Source organism: Hesperophylax consimilis, chromosome 16 (genome assembly GCF_061612785.1).
Source record: "Hesperophylax consimilis isolate HC1 chromosome 16, BYU_Hcon_1.0, whole genome shotgun sequence".
Classification (NCBI taxonomy): domain Eukaryota; kingdom Metazoa; phylum Arthropoda; class Insecta; order Trichoptera; family Limnephilidae; genus Hesperophylax; species Hesperophylax consimilis.
This window is the reverse complement of record NC_142851.1, coordinates 20,928,775-20,955,391: the sequence shown is the minus strand read 5'-3', so window position 1 is coordinate 20,955,391 and position 26,617 is coordinate 20,928,775. Positions and strand designations below refer to the sequence as shown.

Genomic DNA, 26,617 nt, shown 5'->3' with positions numbered 1-26,617 from the left:
ACCTGGCGAATGTAGTTGTGAACAGATTATTATTGTGCGATTTGATTTCAAAATTGAACGTCAATCAAAGTTCTACATTTGCATGTGTGCGTTTAAATAGTTTCTTTCTAAAATATATTCTTTAAAGAATTTTGTTATTGCGACGAAAAATGGCTTCGAAATTATGAGAAATTAAAAATAATTTACAGAATATACTCTCAGTAAAGGCCTGGTGTAGACCACCATTCAGAATTGAAACGTTGCGTTGCTTGAAATGGTTTAAGCCGTGTTGGGTGACCAGATCTGAATAGCCAGGTATTCCCCCGAATTCTTCTTCTCCATCTTCTTCTCCTCCCCAGAACCTCCAGGATTACAACATTGGAAATTCCATAGTCTCACTGGCTCCAGGTATTCATATAAAAAAATTTGAAAAAAGATTATGCTTTTATATCGACTGATATTGAATTTACGTTCGGACTTGTTTCGTTAAACACCCCCCGCTACTTCTTTGAGAGTCTTTAAGATTTCAATGGTTTGGAAAAAAATATTCTAAAAAATTAGGAAAGTCAAATGATAAACCCTATTTTGAAAAATATTATTTATTATAATAAAATATAATATAGTAAATAATAATTTAATAATATGCCTTATTATTATTATATATTTTAGTAATAATAATTTAATAATATGCATTATGTACCTTTTATGTGATTGGTAAAAAAACCAAGTTTATTTTTACTATAATACATCTATTTCCAATTTTCGACCTAGTTTTTCATTTTTTTGGTTTCACTGAGGTCTGAACCTTCCTCCTCAAGGACTGGAGTCAACAGCGCTAACAACGTAGCAAATCCCGATTGGGCAGAACCGATATTTATTTCGTGTATTAACTGCTGTAATGTCATTCAGCGAAATGGGTATATGTCCGCGTGTGTATGATTGCCATCAAAAGTTGATAAAATACATTGTGATCGACAACAAATCTGTCTGACGAGTTTCTCGATCGGATATCGGGAAGTGGGTTAGTATGAAGTGGTTTCAACATTTGAATTCACGATAGCGAAAGTATCATAATCACGGCGTGTTTCATCTCAGGCGTGTTTTGACCTCTAGATCGCTTCCACCCAGACCTTCCACATCTTCATCGGCCTGCCTCTAGATCGCTTCTACCCAGACCTTCCACATCTTCATCGGCCTGCCTCTAGATCGCTTCCACCCAGACCTTCCACATCTTCATCGGCCTGCCTCTAGATCGCTTCCACCCAGCACTTCCACATCTTCATCGGCCTGCCTCTAGATCGCTTCCACCCAGACCTTCCACATCTTCATCGGCCTGCCTCTAGATCGCTTCCACCCAGCACTTCCACATCTTCATCGGCCTGCCTCTAGATCGCTTCCACCCAGACCTTCCACATCTTCATCGGCCTGCCTCTAGATTGCTTCCACCCAGCACTTCCACATCTTCATCGGCCTGCCTCTAGATCGCTTCCACCCAGACCTTCCAAATCTTCATCGGCCTGCCTCTAGATCGCTTCCACCCAGCACTTCCACATCTTCATCGGCCTGCCTCTAGATCGCTTCCACCCAGACCTTCCACATCTTCATCGGCCTGCCTCTAGATCGCTTCCACCCAGACCTTCCACATCTTCATCGCCCTGCCTCTAGATCGCTTCCACCCAGACCTTCCACATCTTCATCGGCCTGCCTCTAGATCGCTTCCACCCAGACCTTCCACATCTTCATCGGCCTGCCTCTAGATCGCTTCCACCCAGACCTTCCACATCTTCATCGGCCTGCCTCTAGATTGCTTCCACCCAGCACTTCCACATCTTCATCGGCCTGCCTCTAGATCGCTTCCACCCAGACCATCCACATCTTCATCGCCCTGCCTCTAGATCGCTTCCACCCAGACCTTCCACATCTTCATCGGCCTGCCTCTAGATCGCTTCCACCCAGCACTTCCACATCTTCATCGGCCTCCTTCTAGTTCGCTTCCACTCAACCCTGCAATTTGTACCCTGAGTGCAGTCGGGTACAAATTGCGGTATTTGAATTATAGTTAAAAATAAGGTATTCTTTTAAAGTACTGGGATATGTATAGTAAATGTCTATTTTATACTGATTTTTTTTTTAAATTATGAAGATAAATAATCTTTTATAAAATTAATATTTATTTTCCTAATTAAATTTTAATAACACTATTATCATTAAAAAGTACGTACATACCCGCTAAAAATATTTATAACCGCTAGAAAAATTTCTATCCACTACACTGCATAAAGAAATACTTGTAGTCGATTGAAGAACTAAAAACAATCAGAAATTTGAATATCTCATTACCTCAACTTTGGTGACTCGCTTTTCCCCCTGGCTTGTGACTAATTATATAATATTTAGATATTTTTCTATTCAACTATCCCTTAATTAATTTTAATAATCGATTTGTTAATAAAGTTTATTACTTTTGTCGAGCTGTCTTGTTCAACACGCTGTTCTGTCCGTCGTGGTCACCAAATCTGTGGGTAATTGTAGGTAGAGAACAATAAAAGTTTTTACGATTTATTGACTACTTTTATAACACTGTTGTATTATGAGTTTTTGATATGTAGAAAATATTTGATAATTCATAATAACTTTTATTGTTTCTACCTACAATCACCCTCAGATGTGATGGTCAAGGTATAATGCGCGCGGCCTATACTATAAAGCGCGCGGCCTGTACTATAAAGTAGCACGCTAATATAAAAAAGTAATCACGAAACACCACAGACAAATTAATATGCAGGGATTTAAAAAAAAAGTATGTTTACCATCGATCTTTTCTTCTTTTCACTCATTTAGGATATTATTTTTTTCCACGTATACGAAATCAGCGGGATTGGAAACAAGGGTTAGACACACAAACTCTTTTTATTTAAATAAAACACAACACACATAATATTAAAAATAGTACAACATTTTTGTAACATACTTGTTCTAAGCACAAACCAGAGCTTGTACATGACTTATGAGTATTCGGAATTAGTTTTGATCGGTGTTCAAACTCGGACATTTTTAGTAATAGAGTATCTCGACTTTTCTCTACTTTCTATAAATATAATAAACATATATTATATGTATAAACTTTCGGAAGAAATTCTCAAAATGATAGTGAAATCCCAATCACAATCCGTTGCGTGGTTTAGAAGAAGACAGACGCGGATAGCGACTTTATTTTATAATATTTAGAGAAAAGATAGCGTATTTCTACCCAGATGAGATTGATAATTAGATCCAATTATTTATATTGTTAGCGTACTGTTAAAGACGGGAATAGTTCCGCAGTTGTCATTAAGGGTGATGTTAGCAGACACCGATGGAATGGGACTGTTGAACTGCAACAGCACCAGCTCGTAGGTGACGACTGTACCGGCAATCTGTAATTATAACATCATAGACTTACATATTATATTATGTGCTTAAAACTTGAAAATATGTATTCAAAAGTCTTAACATAACGGTATGATTTTTCACCAACCGAAAGTATAAGTCCTCTCGTAATATAGAAGAAGTTTAGTCCAGTTAGAGCCACGGTATCTGTTGTGACGTGATCTAGAAATCTCTGGACCTGTCGAAAAATAGAAGAATAATTAGATAATCATTATGAAACTGTTCTAATTATGCAGGGAAAAAGTTTTCTTTATATTTTTATTTAAATAACGCATAAGACTTCTAACTGTTCCCAACCGTCTAGAACCTGTGAGACTATAACATCAACAATTAGGGTTGTGAGGCTGAAGGTAATGGAGGAGGGAAAGGATATGGGAAATAACTGGCTATTCAGATCTGGTCACTAAACTTAGCAAAAGCCATTTCAAACAGAATTGAGATTCTGAATGGTGGTATTTCATTAATGATTTATCTTACACTCTGGAACGTGCAGCAAAATTATTTTTAATGAATAATGGTGGAACAACATTTTTTCAACAATTTATCAGATGAAAATGAAATTTGCTTGCGCATGCTGGGATATCAACCTGCGACTTCCGGATTCGGAGTCGAGAGCCTTGCCCCTTGTTCAAGTAGACCGACGTGCTTGTAATGAGAGTAATAAAATGCGACAAAAAGCGTTCTTAGAGTCCGAATCTTACTTATAGCTTCTCAGCAAGAGGGTCCTAAACTTCCGAGAGTATTTGGTTGCTGTACAATGCAACTATTGCGGGCTGGAGTTTCAACTGTTTAGCGCTCTATGACTGTTCACTTATATTTGACAACTTTTTCAGGTTGAAATTAGAACACAAAAACACAAATCATGAACATAATGTTCTGGGAAGTCGAAAGCGGTGCCTTACCTCAGTGCAGTAGGACTCGTATGGAACGCTGTACAAGGCTTTTAGGGGTTCTCTTGATGCGGAGTAGATCCTAGAGGCAGACAGAGACACACCCAGGAAACGGATTATCAAATAACTAAAGGAGAACACGAAGTAGATAGATGTCGCGAGACCCCTGAAACAGAGATAACACACTCATTCTCAGCAACCTCTGGTAGATATTGTACGACGGTAACTTCCAACATAATTATTAGGTCGTGATAAAGACGAATAAAAGTTGGCATTCATTACTGTTCAGTTCTTCAAGTTTTTCACCCGTAACAATGTCGTCTTTCGGTGAAATTGAATGACAGTGTTTGATATTTTATTTGGTATTTATGGTAGTTTTCAAATTTGAAATCCTTTTCAGCAAATTTATACCTCTGTCTTTAAAATATGGAAATTTAGACACAAAAATAACAAACCCATCGACAAGTTTCCAGCAAGGTAGCTCTGGAGTCTTTTCCTTGTGAGTTGAGCTAAAATATACATATTCAAATTAGCCCATCAAGAAGTTAGCAATGAATAAAAGCTGATAAAACAACAACATAAACCAAGCGAATTTTTAAAATCACTTCTCAAACATTAATACCACATTGATATAGTAATGTCATGTAAAATAAAGCTAGGCGATTCTCACTTCAAGCTATTGAAGAGTTGCTGGCAGATGCTGTAGACATTGTTGGCGTAAGAAACCATGATTATTTCAGTAACCGAATTATCCACTTCCGCTACTAGTCTGGCCAAGTGAGCATACTCACATCTGGTTGCTTTCCAAAATTTCTCTGGCAAATGCTGGAAATTTTTTATGATGTATTATTTATACATGTTCGTCTTCAACTCTTTCTGTTGTGCCGTGATTTCTACGTTGAATACATTATACCGTAAAAAATCATAAGGTAATATAAATTTATTACCTTCCCTAAAGAAACATTTAAGGATTCGTTGAGTTGGTCAAACCGTTGAGTTAATCCAACACTTATCAATATGATGAAAATGTCCTTAATAGCCCAATAAAACGTCGAAACCAAATTGGTGATCTGAAAGTTTAAACCAAAACACATTTAAAATCAATTCGTCGTGCAAACCGCTGGTACCTATTTCAAATCTTTTGAAGACACTTACGTAATAAAAAAAAATCTCACTTGTGCTATGACTCCTTTCCATACCGCATAATCCGTGTAAGAAAAGATTTGTGCATATGAGCCCTTGTAGAACTTGTAATCCATTGGAAGGTTTCTGTCACACATGTAAATACTCGTGATAACAGAGACAATACTCAAGAGATGTTCAACTGAAAAAAAACGTGGATAATAATATTTAAATAGTGTTACTATTAGAGGACTTGATTGCTTGACTGTGTCACCAATAAAAGTAGTACAAGTAAGTATTTAGTGAGGAGTAGACTTGAAGTCGGTAATTTAAAGTCCACACCATATAAGTATTCTCTCATGTTGGAGAGAGTTCAGAAGAAATTCTTGAGATTTTTATACATGAGGAAGTATGGCTACTACCCGTGGCTCTATCCTAAATGAAATGAACCATCTATGGATGGAGAGCATTCATTTCTATGTTCCCGATTGTTATCTCCGTCACCGACAGCATAGACTGTCATCTCCCGGCCTGAAGGACTAACTTGCCAATGGTCATACTGGTGGCGAGAGCAATTCTGTTCAACAGCAGAAATCTCGCTGTTGATCAGAATTAATTAGAATATGAACAATTTTAGCATCCATGAAGCTGCATTTAAAAGGCAAGCTCTGTTTTTACTATTATAGTTGATATGCAGTTAGGTAAGAATTTTTCAATAAATAAATTGAATTGCATTGTAGTATTCTTAAGGAAAGTGTTCTTCATAAACAAAGGAAAACTAATAAATATATTTGAGAAGAAATGCTAAAAGAGGCATACTCAGTGCGAAGAACAGTATAATGAAGCTGTAGATTCCGAATCTGACGTAGAGGGATCGATTTTTGCAGTGCTGACGAGTTCTCTTGACTTCTCCTTTTGCGATGGCAATGCTCAGTTTCCGCCAATGCGGGGCAAGACGCAGAAATGCGACGTGAGTTAGACATGCATTGAAGTAGAATACCACACCTCCTGTTGAAGTACCGCCATATTTAATCTGTGTTATGTAAAGATAGTCAGTAAATTCAAGTTATTAATTTATTAAATTTGGTTAAAATATGTAGAGTTTATCTTTTTACCTTCATATTAAATTGCCGAATGAAACGGGCGATGAAATGATACCTACCGAATTTTGCAAAACTAACATCGGTCTGCAAGAAATGGTAAAAAGAAGCAAAACTCATTACTCCAAGGGCGGTCAAAATCAGAAAACTGTAGACTATGCGCCAAGAACACCACTTGAACCTGAAATTAAAATCTTTAGAGTCTCGTTTAAATGCAAACTTAAACCATAACTTAAAAAGAGCTTGCACAGAAAGCAAATAAGTAATCTTTAATTTAAAAAAAATGAACTAAAATTGAAACCTAAAATACCACAGGGGATGAGAGATGATAAAAGAAACAGATTTCAATGAGGTCTGATTGTATCTAAAGTGGCAACTCTTTTTTTCAAGTCAGAAGCCTCGATAATATACATTACAAACATATTATTAACAAAACCGATTGAAATTAAGCAAAATTAATGAATGCAGTAGATATCACCTTCAATAGATATTACCTTAAATCAGTTGGATCCTTTCCCAAAATGCCAGTCATCGGCATAATACCAAAAAATTGTGCGCAGGTTATCAAAGGCCCGATTGCTCTATAGAAGGTATTTCCACTGTCATCCCCATCATTAATAGCAATAGCTCCGTAGGCTGTTCCTTGGTTTGGAGGAATCATTTCTGAAACATTTTTTCCTGCCCATCAATTATTTCATGCTGCTATGCAGCATTTTCAACAAGGAACTGCAGTGATAAATATTATGGTTTAGAAAAAAAATATATATTCACTTAAATCAATAATACTGAATTTATACGTTTAATTGATTATTGTTCGTATAATTTATAAATCGTCATTTGAAAACGATATTTTAAAACACCATCTCATTAAAACACACCGTTTGGTTGGTACGACCAAACTGCTGATTGATTACATGTAATCTATCTGTGGCCTATAAAATGCACATCAAGGAACCAAATTGCCAATTAATGGAGAATTCTTCAAATTGCGGATAATTTCAAAAATTTTGTTTTTTGCGAGGAAAATTCTGGGCATTTCGTGATTATCCAACCATATTGAAAAATAATATTTACAATAATTGTGAGAAAGTACTATATTTCGTTTTCGTTGGCAGCAAATTGAAAAAATCTAATTTTAAAGCCTGTACGAAGGAAAAATCTGAAAAAAAGTGCTAATTTAAATTGAATTTAGTTTCCTTTTTGAGGTAAAGGAACTTGTGGGGATTTCGTGGGGAATTTTAAAATCTCTTGTGGGTATTTTAGAACTACGCATTGACAACTTTGGTCCAGAGAACAAAGAACAGAGAACAATATATGAAAATAAAATTGTTTATCAGGTGCGGTCATAGATACATTTTTGCACTTCAATACGATAACATCGGTGACGAGATACTAAAATTTTACCTAGTGTTCTTACACGTTAAAACGGGTAAACGGTAAAAGGTCTCGACTACCATACGAAATACAGCGCCGTCGCACAGTGGCTTAAATTTGAGCGCTGGCGCGACATTGACCCCAGATCGGCATGTTCCCGAAATGATTTTTTTTTTACCAATGTGTTCTCAGTTAATCACTGACATTAAAAAAACCATTGAAAATAACATCCGAAGCTTACTTACTCGGTAATTACGCACAGAACTGAGATTTTCGGGCGCGCAACTATGCTGCTGTATCTAAGCGAGTTTGAAGGCGTGCGAAATCAGGTTGTTTGTGTACTTGTTTCACAAAAAAAGTATTTTTAAAAATTACTTGAGATATTCTTTAAGATACGTGCTTTATTTAAATAACTGAAAAAATATATTTTTTTCATAAATTATAACTGTTGCCTTGGTTCAAAGTTTACCTTTTTTCCAATTATTTTTACCAAAGTTTTGCCTTTAATGGAGTAGGAATAAAAATCTTCACGAGTCTTCACGCTAATTTTAATAGGATATTATTGCTGTGTCTTTTTTGTACACGGAAAAAAATCACCACCAACTTTAGCCAGCCACTCCAGTAATTGCATTTTTAAGAAATGATTGTACTATGCTGCTGTATCTAGGCGAGTTTAAAGGCGTTCGAAATCGGGTTGTTTGTGAACTTATTATACAAAAAAGTAGTCTAAAAAATCACTTGAGATATTCTTTAAGATACGTGCTTTATTTAAATAACTGAAAAAATTTTTTTTTCATAAATTATAACTGTTGCCTTGGTTCAAAGTTTACCTTTTTTCCAATTTTTTTCCTTTAATGGAGTAGGAATAAAAATCTTCACTAGTCCTAACGCTAATTTTAATAGGATATTATTGCTGTGTCTTTTTTGTACACGGAAAAAAAATCACCACCAACTTAAGCCAGCCACTCCAGTAATTGCATTTTTAAGAAATTATTGTACTTAATTTTCATAAAATACAAACTTAGCGCCCAAGTTACACGCTACTTTTTATAAAAGCCTTAAAATTATTATCAACATTTCAACTAATAAGAATTAACAAAAAATAAGTGGTATTTTTATTAATACTTAAAAAAACATCAATGATGCCAAATGGTCGAACGCCGGGAGCGATGTCGCGCCAAATCATCAAAATTGGCCACTGTGCGTGCGTCGGTTGAAAAAAAGTAGACTTTTTGAGACTGGTCATCGGCGACATCACTGGTCAACTCCATAGATTCGATGCTTTTTTGGAGACCCGAAAAATTACAACTTTGAAAAAATTTTAACCATTAAAAATATGCAGGTACTATACCAATAACAAATATACAGGTATTTTTGTTAAAAGGTCATTGATAAAAATTCCTCATTACACTATATTACTGTCTTCATTTCGTCAGTTAATTATTTTTCTAGATTAATATTTGAATTTGTCGATCATTGGCCCCTCATGGTTTTGGTGCTTCTTCTACATAATTGTGATTTTTTTGGTCTCCTTGGTGGCTCATTGAAACGATGGATGCTCAGTAGGTACGTACATATGTATGAGAATGAGTACGTACATATCAGTATGAGTACGTACGTATGAGTATGAGTACGTATATATGAGTATGAGTACGTACATATAAGTTTGAGTACGTACTTATGAGTATGAGTACGTACATATGAGTATGAGTACGTACATATCAGTATGATTACGTACGTATGAGTATGGTACGTACATAGAGTATGAATACGTACATATGAGTATGAGTACGTTGGTGTGAGTATATATGAGTAGTATATTTATGTGTTTTTAATTACTTTCCGGTATCATGTAGTCCTTCGTCATTATTGCGCTATCCCTAAAATAAACATATTATAATTTTTATAAAATAATACATTGATTAAAAAACCACCTTTTGAGTATAAAATATGTACATACATATAAAATAAACTTTTATTTCATTCCTAATATATCAGAACACGTGTTTATGTAGGTATCTCTATTTGCCTTGATAATATACAATGACGAAATGCGAAAATGTCAGAATTTTTATGAACACGTGTTCCGACATCGTGATAATACATTCGTATTTTATTAAAAGTTTATAAGGAAACCAATAAATTCATTCGTTAGGCCTACAATCCCGTTTTTAACCGGATTTGGATATTATTAATAAATTTGCAAAATTCGGAGTTATTAATTTTTCTCCGTGCACCAACTGAACAAAAAAAACAAGAAAAAGCTAAAATATGTTTATTAAATACTACTAAAGAGTTAAATTCAAGGTTTTGAAATAAGTATAATTACCCTTTAAGCTCATGATTTGGTATTACCCGCGGTAAATGTATGGTGGAGATTTCGTTCTCAGATTTAACAAACATTTTGAAATCATTACTTGTGCCGCCATCCATTCCGTGGGGTGCTGGTTTTTCTGTTCTTGAGTTATAAAAACCGTAGTAATATTGGTCATTAAACGTAGGAATTCAAAACACTACTGACCAGAATATTCCATTAGGTGTGTCAAGTTTGCTTAGTGTCACAACAAACCGTTTTTAATGATAGACTATAGGTTCATCAATGTTCGATGGATAAAAGTAGATACTGGAAAAGGGGAAATGCCATTGGGAGAAAGCAAAATTTTTGTTTGAGCACCACCCCATTCATTTTTAGCTGTCATTTGTGTCAACGTTGTCGATGTAGTTCCATTTAAAGTATCGTAGATTGTGATCATCCTATTTGATTTCATGTTGGAAAATCAATAAGTTAGTTGCATTTGCATGTGTGCATGTTGTCTTCTTTAAAAGTTATATTAAGGAATTTATTCAAAATTGATCATCAAAAATTGATTGAAGGTTTTTAAATAACTATTTTACTTTATCTTTTTTCTACTATGCCAATTTTTTTTTTAACTTTACGGAGTTTATCAGTTTTTAGATGTTGATAGTGTTCCCAATTGGAATCTCATAGGAGCTCAACTAGTTTCAATAGTAGTCTAGGATCACGAAACAATGAACCCTGAGTCATCGAGTACACGCATTTTTTCCATTCTTTAATAATTAATCAATTTACAGAGTTATAATCATTTATGTTAACTAAAATAATTCATAAGTTCAGTTCATTCAGTTTTAAGAAGTCATAATCAAACTATCTTCATATCTATATACATTGTTTATTTTGAAAAATTGTGGGCAATTTTTACGTAGCTTTTTATCCAATTTACTACATTCTTTTTGGTGTTCCGATTATTTAATTTTCCCAGAAGTTTTGTGTGGGATATGCCGTCGAAAGCTTTTCTCAAATCTATAAATTTTTTTGCTAATGTCTAGGATTTCGTATATGCGTGATGTAAGATTTGCAATTGCATCTTGTGTACTTCGCGCTTTTCGGATTCCGTATTGGTTGTTGTGAAGTATTTTGTTATTTTCAACAAATTCCATTAGTTGACATTTAACAATTTTTTCAAATATTTTATTTGTATTTGAAATGAGGTATGTTGGTCGATAATTTGTAACATTTTTGAATATGGGAGAAATAATTGTTTTCTCATAATTAGACGTAAATATTTCATTTCAGAGACTTATATTAATTAGTTGAGTTAATGGTTTAATCACATGGTTTTAAAATTTGAATTCTTATGTTGTCATAACCTGGAGACGACCCTCCTTTCATATTTTCAATTATGTTTAATATATCTAATTTTCTGATCATTTTGAATCGGAAGAGTGCGTTTAGATTTTATATAGTTTCAATAATTGGTTGTGTATTCGATCCTTTGGTAAGATTATTTTTTTTTAATAGGTTTTGTCCGACTTTTGCGAAAGAGGAGTTCAAAATATTAGCACATTTTTTTGGGTTTTCTTTGATATTTATTATTACGTTATTTTCATCGTTAATTTCATTGATTGACTGTTTCTGTTTATTGTTTTCTATTGCACAGTTGATTGTTTGCCAGATTATTTTAGGGTTGTGTTCAGAGCTTAATATTTTATATCTGTGGAACTATCTCATCTTTACTTATTTTAATTAGTTGCTTCAATTTATTTTTATATTTTTTGAATTTACAACCTAATTGTATGTCGTTTGCGAAATTGATTGTTTGTTGGTAAAGCTTACTTTTATCTCTTATTAAATTTGATGTGATTCACGGTTTCCAGAATTTATTTTTTGCCAGATTACGATTTGGAATTTCAGTTGTAGCGATGCTCCGAGAATATTCTAGAACGATCGCCAAAGCAAAACGCATTGTAGCAAGAAAACTCTAGACTTACGTCTAGAGTGTTCCTGCGGGAACACTCTAGACGCGTCTAAAGGCTCGCCCGTCCGATCGGAATACTCATTAGTTTTATTTATTTTAATTATTTTATTTTTACTTAAATTTTGATTAATTAATTTATTTTTATACATTATTATTATATTATTATTTTATTTTTTATTTATTATTTTTTATTATAATTATACTGCTGATACTATTCTTCTAATCGATAAGTATCATCCCCACTAACAATTGAATGTTGCTGTTCAATTACAATAAGAAATCCATTGAACTTTTACAAAGCAGACTTTAATCATATTACTAATCTTTTATCTTCCGCTGATTGAAACTTTTTGAATCGTGGAGAAAATATCAATGAAATGGTAAATATATTTTACTTAAATCGTAGAGCATAATTATCCAAAATGGTTTAGTAAAGATCTTTTCGAAATAATTAGAGACAAAAAAAAATTGCGTATGAAGTGTAAAAATCCTGCATTCCCTCTTACATGTATTTAGATAATGAAATGGCCGATAATCCCCAAAAAGTCGTTTATCTCTTCGTTGGATTCTTCAGTAAAGATTCTATGAAACTGAAAACGACTCTCCATTGTTGGACACTCCATCAACTAATAATGAAAACAATATCGATTTTAATCAATGCATATTCGAAGAAACTGTTATAATAACTAAGTTAAAATCCATTGATCTTAACAAATCGGCTGGTCTTGATAACATTCCTCCAATCCTTTCATCAAAGTGTTTATCGGTCTTGAAAAACCTTTTTAAGTTATCTCTAATAATTGGTGCCTTTCTGAAAAAAATGGAAAACAAGCTTCTTGTCTCCAATGTTTAAGAAAGTTAATAAATCGGATAACTCTAACTATATACCTGTAACTGTCTTAACTCTCGCCTGAGATTAATAAAATAATTTAGCACCGCCAACATGGTTTTACGGCAAATAGATCTACGCAATGACTGATTTAGTTTGTCTTTTCAAAATAGCGAATGGCAGATTGGACGCCATGGATTTTACGAACCTTGTTACTTATCGTGTACCCACGCGTAATACAAGACAGACTACCTCTCTATAATGTTCCAAAGTCTTCTAATAATTATTTTAAAAATTTGCCAGTTCAGAAGTTACACAGACTAGGTAATAATTATAGTTCAATCGATGTTTACCGCCACCACTCAGTGACCAAACTAAAAAACAAAATATTATAATATTTGTAACTTTGATGTCTGTACGAATGTGGATGAGTGCAAGCGAGATGGAATGCTTGCAAGATTTTATAAAAGGCGATCTACACCACATTGGCACGAGCTACATATGTCATACATTACAGTAACTGATCCACAAAATGTATTTTTTCATGCACACATTATATTTAGACAAAGATAAAGTTCCATAAAACACCCAATCGGGCGTAATATTTAATATAAGTTTAAGTAAGAAATACCTGAATGATGTTTTAATGTGGCTTATTTATTTTATTAAGGACAGTCGTACATTTAAACATAAACAGTAATTATTCATATTTTCTAGACCAGGGGTGCTCAAACTTGAACTGCTGGCGATCTACCTCAATATTATTAGATTCCGATCGATCGACTCTGAGAGGCTGCTAGTATGTGTGATGCAGGATTGTCGTCTATGTAGGTAGGGTGTATCGTGGCGCAGGTATAAGTGTATATATATAGGGACGTTGCACAATTGCATGGCCACGAATCCACATAGAATTTGGAGGAACGACAGAAATTAGTTCGCAATATGCATTTTTTTAGTCAAGGTAGGTGGAGGTCTGCACTAAAAAGTCAATAAAAAAACTTATATTTATTCAAAATTGCAAGTTTATTGGTTCTTACAAAAAACAAACGAGTTCTAGTTTCTAAACTTAACTAAATAATGACTTTGGATGTTGAAGCGTGGCACTGCATGTCCTCAGCATACTTTTCATACGATGGCACGTAATTACCGAGTGCTAATCGCAAGCACGATGACATATGTTCGTCAGTTAGTCGATTGCGATATTTTGACATAATTATCTTCATTTCAGAAAATGCAGACTCGCACAAGTAAGTTGACCCAAACATTGTCGTCAATTGAAGGGCGATTTTCCTTAGATTCGGATATTTATCTTCAGATATAAAATACCAGAATTTTGTGTCAGATGCTGTGGCTATGAGATGTATATCTGATATTATCTGCAATGTTCCAGAACACTCCGTTCAGTAACTCAGTCCGCTACAAGCTACAAATAAATAATAAAAAAGAAGGTATGAAAAATGGGAAATTTTTCTCGAGATCGACTCAAAAAGCACTCGCGATCGACCGGTCGATCGCGATCGACCGTTTAAGCACCCCTGTTCTAGACCAATAAAGTTTCATTAAGTTTAGTTATGGTTTATGTATTTGTACCTACACAATATATTTATGAATGACAAAGAAATAAAAATAAATAAATGAACATTATAAGGAATTACAAAATGTTATAAAACAAGCAAAGACAGTAAGTAGTAATACAGATTATACCAAAAACAATAAAATAAACTACGGTCATAGTATTATTTAGAAGTATAGCGTAAGAGCGATTACATTTTTTTTCATTTACTTCTTACTGTAAATTAGTTGTATTCATTTGTAAATTACATATTACCAACCTGTTCCATTAATTTATTTAATTTTTATGCCATCTGCACTTTTAAAACTGGTTTATTTATTTTTCTTTTTTCTTATATTATGTACATTGTACATCTAAATGGAAAATTATATGTACCATGTGTTATGTTCATTTTTTTTTAAGATTTCGGTTATTTATTTTGTTGTTTTTTGATGTTGTTGGCAATGTACGAGGCGTATCCAGAAAGTAAGTGTACTGAATTTTTGTAGGTTACAAATTTTTTTATTGAAACAAAAAAATTACATGGTTACCGTAGTACATATGTAAGCTATTTTTAGACATAGTCGCCATTCCTCTCAATGCAGGTATTGCAGGTGGTGAAGCGGGGTATCAATTTTTGATGCCTTCCTCGAAGAAGTTTCCCGCCAACCCCTTCGTCCACTTCTCCACCTCCTCCTTTACCTCCTCGTCGGTTGAAAACCTTTTTCAACCCATTTACAGCTTCAGGGAGGTGAAGAGATAATAATCTGAAGGATCTAGGTCAGGGGAGTGCGCGGGGTGGTTCAGGACATCCCATTTAAACGAGGCAAGCAGTTCCTTCGTGGCGTTGGCCGTGTGTGGTCTGGCATTGTCGTGCAGCAGGCTGACTCCCTTTGTCAGCATGCCTCTCCTCTTGTTTTGAATCGCCTTCCGCAATTTTTTTAGGGTCTTACAGTATCTTGCAGGGTTGATGGTCTCCCCTTGAGGCAGATATTCATTCAAAATTATGCCTTGACTGTCCCAAAACACGGATGCCATGATTTTCTTGGCTGAAATTGTGGTTTTGAACTTTTTGGCGGGGGGTGAAGAGGTGATAACCGTTTTTAAACTCGCGATACCACTTGTACACACTCGTACAATTTATAGCTTTATCACCATATGCAGTTTTCACCTCATTACAAACCTCAAACGGAGGTTTTTCCTTCCAAACCGTAGTACCTGTAGCCAACATGTCGAAAATAAAATTCATTTGGTCGTGAGAGCCTCAGTACACTTACTTTCTGGATACGTCTTGTATTATGCAGTAAATCATGTAAAATATGTTCATTTTAAACCCCACCAGGGCGTTTAAATTAATAAATAAATAAATTATCATAAACTCTTATTTTTTTGATTTGACAATCTTAGTTCTAAAACCCACAAAAAAACAGACCAATAAATTCTTCAATGGGATGATCTAAACTACAGTTACTTGCGAATGCTCCGGGCTGTCAATTGGCAGACCTGATTTTTTCATCTACTAATCGACCCCTATCGAAAGAAACTATTTACTAAGGCTTACTAAATATCCATTCTCAATACAAAGTGGTTTTTTCTGTGTACTCGATGACGTAGGGTTTGTTGTATCGGGATCCTAGGCTATAGTTGACATCAGGTGTATTTAACGAACTGACAATTATTAAATAATAATCTCACTTCCCACTGAACTGAAACTCTTACTCCACTTCGAGGATAAACATGAAACAAGAACAACAATGAACAAAATAATGTAAGACACCCAAAATCTTTGATTTATTAATGATAACAATACACATGAAATATTTATAAAAATAATGTTTTTAATGTCATCGACCACAGGCCAAAGCCAGAACAACGTATTTTGGCTACGACTTTAGCATTTAGAATTTAGATGGACGGTAGTCATTTGAAATTGAATAGGAAAATAGTAAATTTTGCTTTCCTCAAATATTGCACTTCGTGATGAGTAATCGTTTCGCGTTCGGATAAAAAACAATAAAATCTGTAACAAATTTTATACTATGATGGAGACGAAAGTTTAATAATAATTTAACAACGAAAAAGAAAATACCATTTATGGTCGATAGATGTGCCTTCACATGAGCCCATGCAAAGAAAGTATCTACATAACAGTGCAGATAAATTTGATTAATTTAGACTTCACTTCACACTGGTAGCGTATCGTTGATGACGGGAATCACTCCGCAAGTATTGGTAAGGGTGATGTTAGCAGACACCGATCGAATGGGACTGTTGAACTGCACCAGCACTAATTCGTAGGTCACAACTGTACCTGTAATCTGGAATAAGAAGAATAACTTCAACATATTTATAATGGTGTAAATTAATATGCAATTTGCTGTGTTTTGTCATTTTACTAACCGTAAGTATAAGTCCTCTTGTAATGTAGAAGAAGTTAAGGCCAGTTAAAGCCACGGTATCTGTTGTAACGTGGTCTAAAAATCGTCGAACCTATGGAAAAACCAAAAAATAATTAAGACGAGACAATACCCTAAAATAAACTCAAAATCTTAATGACGTAAGTGAAGCAGCCGTGCACAAAAATATGCGATGCGTGGCCTTGTGTATTGGACAGATCTGCGGTTGAATCTGCCCCATCAAATCTCAAAAATAAATGTGAGAATCTTAAAGACATAAGTGATGAACTCGTACATAAACAATATTCAGCGCGCGGCTCGTCGTAATGGATGGGCCCACGGTCGGCTTTGCCCTAGCAGGCATAGAAAATTGATCTTTCCGTGGGGTTTATTTTAATTATTTCTGATGAACGTAATACTAAAATCTCAAGTGTTTCTAGAGGGATGCCTCGGGAAGCTTACCTTTTATAGTCTAGAAATATAAATTCTGGTGCTTAAAGCTAGTTTGACAGTTAAAAACGTTTTATAAAATTTTAAAACAGTTTTGTTTAAAATATTTTAATGGTAAGGTCCTGTTTTTATTAATATTAAATATAAATAAAGTGCATCCGTAGGGTTCCCTCTAGAAACATTTGAGATTTTAGTAATACGTTCATCAGAATAATTAAAATGTGATCGTCGAGCAAACCCCTTAAGTACGTATGTATATTATAAATATTAGTCAGAGGTTAGATCATAATAAAGGTACGACTGTAATCCAAAATATTATCAAAAGTAAATCAGTTTAAAAAAATCTGGCATCACTTCTTCGCCTTTGCTTCGAAATATCAAAAGGCATATTGATTACCTCAGTACAGTAGGTCTCGGACGGGACGCTGTACAAGGGTTTGAGTGGTCCTTTTGAAGCTGAGTAGACCCTAGAGGCCGAAAGGGCCACAGCCAGGAACCGGATTATCAGGAAACTAAAGGAGAACACGAAGTAGACAGCCGAAGCGAGACCACTACAACACAACATAAAAATAAGTAAATAATTAAAAGTTGTTACTGTTCTTACCCTAAATAATTTACTTTAAAGTCATATCCCAGCATATTACTTTTTTTAAAAATACATATACATGGAGCTGATATATATGTATATTTATATTTAGACATAATATATATCAGGTCTTCTTGAGCACGAAGCAGAAAAGGGACATCCGATTCGTTCCATCTCGACGGGCAGAAAGGACTTTTTCCGTCTTCTGTTCGTCCGGTTTTACTTCAATCCACTTAGCACATACGCAACTTTGCTCTTATTAGTTACAAAACCAATAAGAGGAAAGTTGCCTACATACTAAGGAATATCCTGCGTTGTTTGTCTATTCAATATTGTATATTTAGAATTAAAGATCGACATATAAAAAGTCAAAATTTTGCTCATTTAGTATATGGATACATGATTCACACATTCTATTGGTGACCATTAAACGGGTAGCCGCCTAGTAAGGTGATTTAATATACTCGTATCTATTCTCTGTTATTTTTTTTTATCAAATATGATGTATTTTATAAATATGATTAAAATAAGAATTATTTCAATAACTCACCCATCTGCAAGCTTCCAACAGGGCAAAGTCTTTTCCATTTGAGTTGTACTAAAAACAATTTTTTTTGTAGTTTTTCGTGAAAGTTGTTTAAATACATAAATAAACTAAATAAATATAATCACACATGAAATCTATATTTAAATAAGAACTATGAATTGGGTACCTATTTTTATATTCATTTATTTATTCATTTATACGCCTAAAAGGCTTTTAAATAAAAGTGATACATGATGCAGTGTACATTGTACATAGTAGAATATCTGTTTTATAAAGGAAATAATAACAGTATGCAGATGTAATAATTATAAAGTAGGTAAACACAAATATAACACTGTGATTAGAAGTCTATTGATAATATAATTAAAATAATAATAATAAAAAAATAAAAAAAAATGGAACAGTATTAGTAAAATGTAATAGTAACACAAAATAAAATAGAAACAAGAACAATACTACATATAAGAAAAATCATTAAAACTACATTAACAACTCTACTATAATTTGTAGGATTCAACAAAGTGCTGATATATATTAAACTTAATTCTATAAATGGTGTAATTAAATATATAAATAGTACCCAGAAACATGTTGCCTAGATCATACATCCTATTGGTTAGTGAATGTGTCTGATAGTTGTTTGGGTATGTATAACAGAAGAATGTTACGTTTTGTCTTGTGGTGACGATGGCAGGGCTGTAAATTAAGTTTTTAATGACTCCGTGTAATACAACCAGTTCTGAGATAATTCTCCTTTCAGACAACGTTATTAGGTGCAATTGATTCATCAATCTGACATAATTAATGTATTCAACTGGAATTTTGAGCTTAAAATTAATGTGCCTACGAAATTTGTGCTGAACTCGTTATATATTGTTAGAGTGAACTTTATACAAAGGGGACCAAATAGGTGAATTATATTCCTCTTGACTTCTAACTAATTAAATAATAATAATAATAGCGTTCTCATACAATCTTAGGACTTAAAATCAAATGAAGTTCTACAAAGGAAGCCAAGCATCTATAAAGCCAGTTATATCGTTAATGTGTGCAATGAATGTCAAGTGGTCATTGAATGTTACACCCAAGCCACGAATTTTGCACGAAAAGTATTTTGTTCACACCATGGAGGAAGTTGATCTAAGTTAGTGTTTAAAATTTGACATTCCTTTACATTTCGTATTCTTTTATATATTTTAACGTCGTCTGCAAATAGTAGGACTTCAAAATTTTTAAATTGGTGAACATTGTCATTGACGAATAATAAGAAAAATATTGGGCAGCGATCCTTTGACGAACCTTATAAAAAAACTTAACTAAAATCGGTGTATATAGTACTCGTATCTACTTGTTGTTTGAGACCAAGAGATTCAGTAATTTTCATAAATTATTAAATTACTTAAGGTAGAGCGACCTGTGATGAAGCCGTATTGGTTAAGAACAATAATCTTGTTGATAAGTTTTACAAATGGTATGTAGGACTAATTTCTCAAAAAGTTTGGATAAAGTAGACATTATACAAATCAGTAGTTTGATTTTCTACTGAGTTGGAAAAAACCCAGAAGATAAAGACTTGTTAAATAGTTCATATAAAGGACATATCAGATTACCAACATAAATTATTAAAAATATTAGAGGGATACTAACCCGTCCATCAGATTTATTGTTATCTAATGACTTTATTCTATGAATTCTATTTTCATGAAAGTTTGGTTTAAATTTAATGACTCTTCCACTGAAATATGGGCAAAAGTTTTAACAGGAAAATCTGTGTCGTAAACTTTTTCAAATGAATCAGCAAAGAGATTAACAAAGAGATGGTTTCGATTCTGTCGACACATTTTTCTTCTAAGTACATGTTGTTGAAAAATCCACAATCATTTGTTGTGGTTTAGAATTTTTTTAACATTTTGGTGTACTTTTTTTTCTATTAGGCTGACAAAATCACTATAGCATTTTATTGGTATTTTTTTACACTGTTTTCTTAATGCAGTAAAAGTTATGTAATTTTTAGGATTTCTGGTATGTTTAAATATTCTGTGGATATATTTTTTGTTTTATTTATATTTTTTAATTCCCAGTTGACCCTGAACAAAGTGGTCTATCACGGTATTTTAAATTGAGTAACATTGTTCTAATTGATTATTTTAAGTATTTTCCACCAAGGTAAGATACTCTTTAATATTGTGGTATTAAGCTTTGGAGCAATCATACAATGTGGTAGTTAGGTTTGGAGATCTTTCAGACATATTTGTTATGATAATATCTAATGGTGGGTGATATTAGTCAGCCGGTAGCAGTTGTTATTCAGGATTTCACAAGATTTCTCGCAGTGTTAGTGTTATCATGGGACCATAAAATATTTAGAAGATTATAATCGCCAGTCAGGATGTATTTTGCCATAGGAAAGCATAGCTCAAAGTATTTCTACATCTTCGATATGGTTTTTATAAATCTGCAGTACTAATGAAGGTGGTATGTAAACACAACCAATTTTCGCTTTTTGTCAATATCATTTTTAACATGACAAATAATTGTTCTACAGCTTTATATTGAGCTCGTAAATTAGATGAAGAAAACTTTTTTGAAATGTCTATGAGTATACCGCGTCCAGAGGTTTTTACGCTGGTGTAACTGTTTCGGTCTAGACGAAATATGTTATGGTGAGTAAGTTTTAGTTCAGCAGAGCTTACGTCTTGATTCAGCCAGGCTTCCGAGAGCAACAATACGTCATACTAAAAAATAGTTTAATAAGATGTATTCAGTTCCAGAAGTTCGGTTCGGAGACCTCTGACATTTTGGTAGTAGAGTGAAAGTTTTGTGGGGAGTTTTTTTTAAAATGCGATTTTATACCATTTATTTGTTTGATCAGTAAATCAGTTTCTCCCCTTTTGTTTCGCTCCTTCAATTTGTTCCACATATCTGTTAATTGTTATCTTTGCTGTAAAGTCCTATCAGGTTTAAGTCTTATACCGTTCGGTAATCTGGTTTTATTAAATATAAACTGTTTAGCTTTCATGAAGACGTTTAATTCAAAAGTTAATATCTGCCTTAATCACTCTTAATGTAGACACAACTTTCTTATTAATGCAATCTGTAATCGAATTTGAGTTTCACTCTGGGAAATTAGGTAGGATCACATTCTTCGAACTGACCTTTCGTTCCTCCATCTCAGCTAAAATATCACAAAGAGGAATCACCTGAGGTGATTGTTGTGCTTCCTTTTCGTAGGTCATTAATGATAATAAAAATATTTGGATGATTTATATAGAGCCGTTTTTGTGCAAAATCACCTTAATTTACCTTCAAGATTCCATCTCTTGTCCCAACGTCAACTATAACCCCCGACAGATTGTAAAATTTATTCAGAAATCTTGCCATTTGGTCTTTTGTAATTTTTAAAGATGGGTCCGTTATGACTTTGTAGATGCCTTCTGGAGCTCTTTTGCCATATTATTGACGAGAGAGCGTTTTCATTTGAATTCATTATTGAGTGAATGTCAGAGACAGCACACACAAATAGCCTCTGGAGTACTGTGCAACTGTCACTTATTTCAAAATATTAATGATACTTGGAATCACTTATATTAAGACCAACTATAAAGTTAGTACACCAAATGTAGTCCAAGAAATCACTACCGACATAGTATTCTCTATGTGGGATTACAATTGTTTACAGTTTACAACCGTCACTTGTTCCACAGTATGAATGTCACTTGAAAATGTATTAAATATAATTAACTACAATGTTTGCACACTAAATAAAACCCAAAGAACCACAACCAATACAATTCATATTTTATATGCCGATTTTAAATACAAATTTGATCGTTTTTTCGGTAGAGCAAATGGCTTGGGTGCACACTGTATGTTGTATGAATCTATTGCTATGAATCCTGTTCAGTTGCATAACATTAATTTTATAAACATTTTTTTAGTTTAGTTGTAGGATTATTGCTGTTAGGTAGTGAGGGTAGTGAGGGTAATTTGTTTTTAAATATTATCATTTATTTGTGCCATTATATCTCACTTTATAACGTATCTAATATTTTAGCCTACGGGTAGTGGGCTTAAATATTAGATATAGACCCTTAGTTTTTTGTTATATGGTTCAATTTGTAATGTTTACAAGTTTATTATTTACAGAATAAAAATCTTTGGGTTTTCCTGAATGAATAAATAAAGAAAGGGGTACAATGATGAATGAATAATTGGGTTGAATGAATAATGGGGTTGCATGAATAATGGGGTAATAATAATAAGTAGGTAAGGTGGTTCTCACTTTAAAGTATTGAAGAGTTGTAAGCAGATACTATAGAGATTGTTAACGAAGGAGATCATGATTATTTTATTGATTGATTTGTCCACTTTGGCTACTAGCCTGGCCAAGTGCGCATATTCACACCTAGTTACCTTCCAAAATTGCTTTGATAGATGCTGTAAAAACAAAAGTATATCCGTAACTAACCAGATCAACAATGTACCTATGTTGTATTCGTTATAAATTTCCACTATTGCAAAGACGTTGTTTCGCCTTTGCTTGCGGATTGTGGAAGGATGGGTGACGTGGAGCAGCCAGAATACTTTGGAACTAGTAGGTAGAAGTAAAAAATATTTTTCAACACTTCTTTGTAAGCTACACTTGATTCAGATGACGAAATTATTCGACACAGTTATATTTTAAAGAAAAGAGGAAGCTGCTTAGAATCAATTCCAATGGAAATGAAGAATTCTCAACTCAAATCTTGAGAAGGTAATCCTGCAGGACGGTTATTTTTTCTTAACAAATATTTGCCGCTTTTTATATTAGATGTTTTGTGTGTTGTCCACATTCTCAAATCAAAGATAATATTCTTCTGCTTATGAATATCGACCATTATAACGTTATTCTCTTTCTTGTGTGTTCTTAGTGAACATTTGGCAATCGTGGTACGTATCATGGAGTTAGCCTTCTTCCTTAAACTATATAGTTAGATTATTCAAAATAATTTTTATATTTATTATTTTTGTTTTTGAAACCTTGCGCATATGAACTCAGCTATGATCCTATTCAGGTTTTTAATAATTTACATGTGTGATGGGCATTCAAGTCATACGGCCACATTTTAACTCATTTATCTAGAAATAAAAAAGGCCTAACTTTATGAATTATGGCACTACCTCGTTGAAGTTTACCAATGTTTTCAAACTACCCGCATGTCACCCAGTTCCCACCATAATGCATAAAAAATAGGTACAGTTATTTTATGAATACAGTTATAATATTTTGGATGTATCACCTTTCCCAGATTGACTTTTAAGGATTCGTTGAGATATTCAAGCCGTTGAGCTAATCCAACGCTTATCAATATAATGAAAAGATCCTTAAGGCTCCAATGAAAAGTCGCAACTAAATACATGACCTGCAAGTTGAAAACAAAGTTCAATGTAGCTATTTGAGTACACTGCTCTGTTTATGAAATAGTTAAATAGAAACAGTATGATACTTTCAGAAAAAAAAACTCACTTGTAATATGATGCCTTTCCATATCGCATAATCAGTGTAAGAAAAGATTTGTGCAAATGAATACTTATAGAATTTGTAATCAAGTAGATTGTTCAGATCACACATATAAACCATGGAAACGCTAGCAGCAATACGCATGATGTGCTCAACTGTAAAATAATACAGATATTATGATACAGACATGTTTAAATCGAATAAATTAGACTATATTATTAATTGTGAGGGATCGCTTGCTTGGACTTTGTCAACACAGGTGGTGCATGGCGAATTAAGGAAAAAAATTTACACTATACAAAAAGAGAAAATTTGAAATGAACGTACCCAGTGCGAAAAACAGGATGAGAAAGCTGTATATTGCGAATCTGACGTAAAGGGTGTGACTTTTGCGATGCTGGCTGATACTTTTGATTTCTCCCTTGGCGATGGCGAGACTCAACCTTGGCCAGTTCTGGGCGAGACGCAGGAACGCGATGTGAGTTAGAAAAGCACTGAGGTAGAATACTACGCTATCTGTTGAAGTATCATCAAAATAACAATGGGTTTATGTGCTCACCAATATCCAGGTGTCACGTTGGCATTCTAATTTTGATAAAAGTATGAGTATAAATTACAAAAATTTCAAGAAATTTTGATGAAAATAAAATATTATAGTAGCTGCTCAACATTTTGCCAATTACACAACTCTATGCCAATACAAACTACATTTTCCCTTACAATCTCAGTCCTCAATAATAAACAGGTCTTCAACAAACCTAACCCTTCTTGACAAAGCTCCTTTAACTACTATTCCATAAAACTGTATCCACTTAATCTGAAACAACCTGCTGATAATTCATTTTGATGAATTGATCTATTTTTTTCAGTTTTTATTGACACAAACTAAAAACACGGACCACAGAATGGATAAAAATGAAAGTTACACAAATTTTCCTAAACTTATTCTCCCTAAACCAAACATTAAAGAATTCAATTAGCTTTTGGTATGTTTTAAATATTTGCATAATTATCATTTACTTCTGTTTTTTTTTTAATTTTCTTTCATCTAAACTGCACCTTTAAGTACATTTCATATAAGATCCTTTTATTTAAAACTAATTAAGTCACTAACCTAATATATATACATTACTTCTGCCATGGGTGAAACTTTAGTATCCTCCTTGAGAATCTCAAAGACAATGATGTGTTTTTACTTATAATAACACTTTTAATAAGACATGCGAACACCTCAGCACAGGTTCTTCTAATGGGGTGTTCGCAAAACACTCGTACTAACCAATACAGATACTTATTATTTACATTCTTGTATAACTGGTACTTATTATGTAAACTGTGCAAAAATTAAGAAAAATAAATAAATAAAGATATTTACCAAAATTTTCAATGCTGATACTCTTCCGTATTAGATTATAGAAACCAGCACAACTTATAGCCCCAAGGAAGCTCATAATAAAAAATGTGTATACAATTTTCCAAGAATACCACGTGAACCTGAAAAAATGTCGCATTTAATTTACACTAAATTGCCTTTCCTTTTTAATAAATTGATTGGACCAGGAACATAATAAAAGTAATAAAGAAAGGAATCTGTTGGAAACCGCTTAACATATAGGCTTTTTAAAATACCAGCAGAACTGAGGAGATGGTACAATACTCAATATGTCATTAGAGCACCACCGAGCTTTAGAAGTTGCAGAAGTTGGCAGTGGGTATTGCAGTAACAAACCCTTGTTGGAAAGATAGATTTCATAGAATCAGGCAGTGGTCGTGCATTCTCAAATTACAACGGCATTAATATGTTTAAAGTTAAGACCTTAAACAAGTTGGATCCTTCCCCAAAATGCCAGTTAATGGCATGAGACCGAAAAATTGTACGCAGGTTATGAGCGGGCCGATGGCTCTATAGAAGGTGTTTTCATCGTTATATCCATCACCAACAGTTCCGTACACCAGTCCCTGACTTGGAGGAATTATTTCTGAAAAATTATTAATCTTTTTTATTATGTAAGAATTGTATACATTTTAATGTAAGATTTTTTTCGCAACAGTGCCGCTTTTAGCCCTTTATCATAATAGTTGTCGGCGACTACCTTGAGATGATTGTTTTATTGGCATTTTAATTTTTTAATATGAGTTTTTTGTGACTGGTATACATTTTCAATACAAATGAACAGAAACAATATTATTAAAAAATCTTGTTAAGCTTATGACGCCAATGTGTTATTTCAGTGTTTTTAAATAATTATATTATTTTATTGATAAGAGATTCTTTCGTGGCTTATTGAAATAATGTGTGCAGAGTAGAAAAATAAATTATAAGTAGATTGATATTTTATTGAATTTTAAGTTAAGAAATTTCTTATTACCTTCTAGAATCACGTAGTCCTTCGTCATTATTGATTTGTCCCTAAAAGCAAAGATCTTTTTATGATTCAGAAATTATAATGCGTCATTTTTAACTACTACTTTGAAAATTCTTCATTACCTTTTAAGAGCATGATTTGGTGTTGCATACGTCAACTGCAGTGTGGAGATTTGGTTTTCACATTTAATTAACGATCTCAGATTCAGTTTAGTGCCGCC

At 33.6% G+C, this 26,617-nt stretch overlaps 1 pseudogene; it reads right to left on the bottom strand.

The window, feature by feature from the left end:
- Positions 1-258: 258 nt before the first annotated feature.
- Positions 259-26,428, bottom strand: LOC149416865 (uncharacterized; annotated as a pseudogene).
- Between the last annotated feature and the right edge of the window lie 189 nt (positions 26,429-26,617).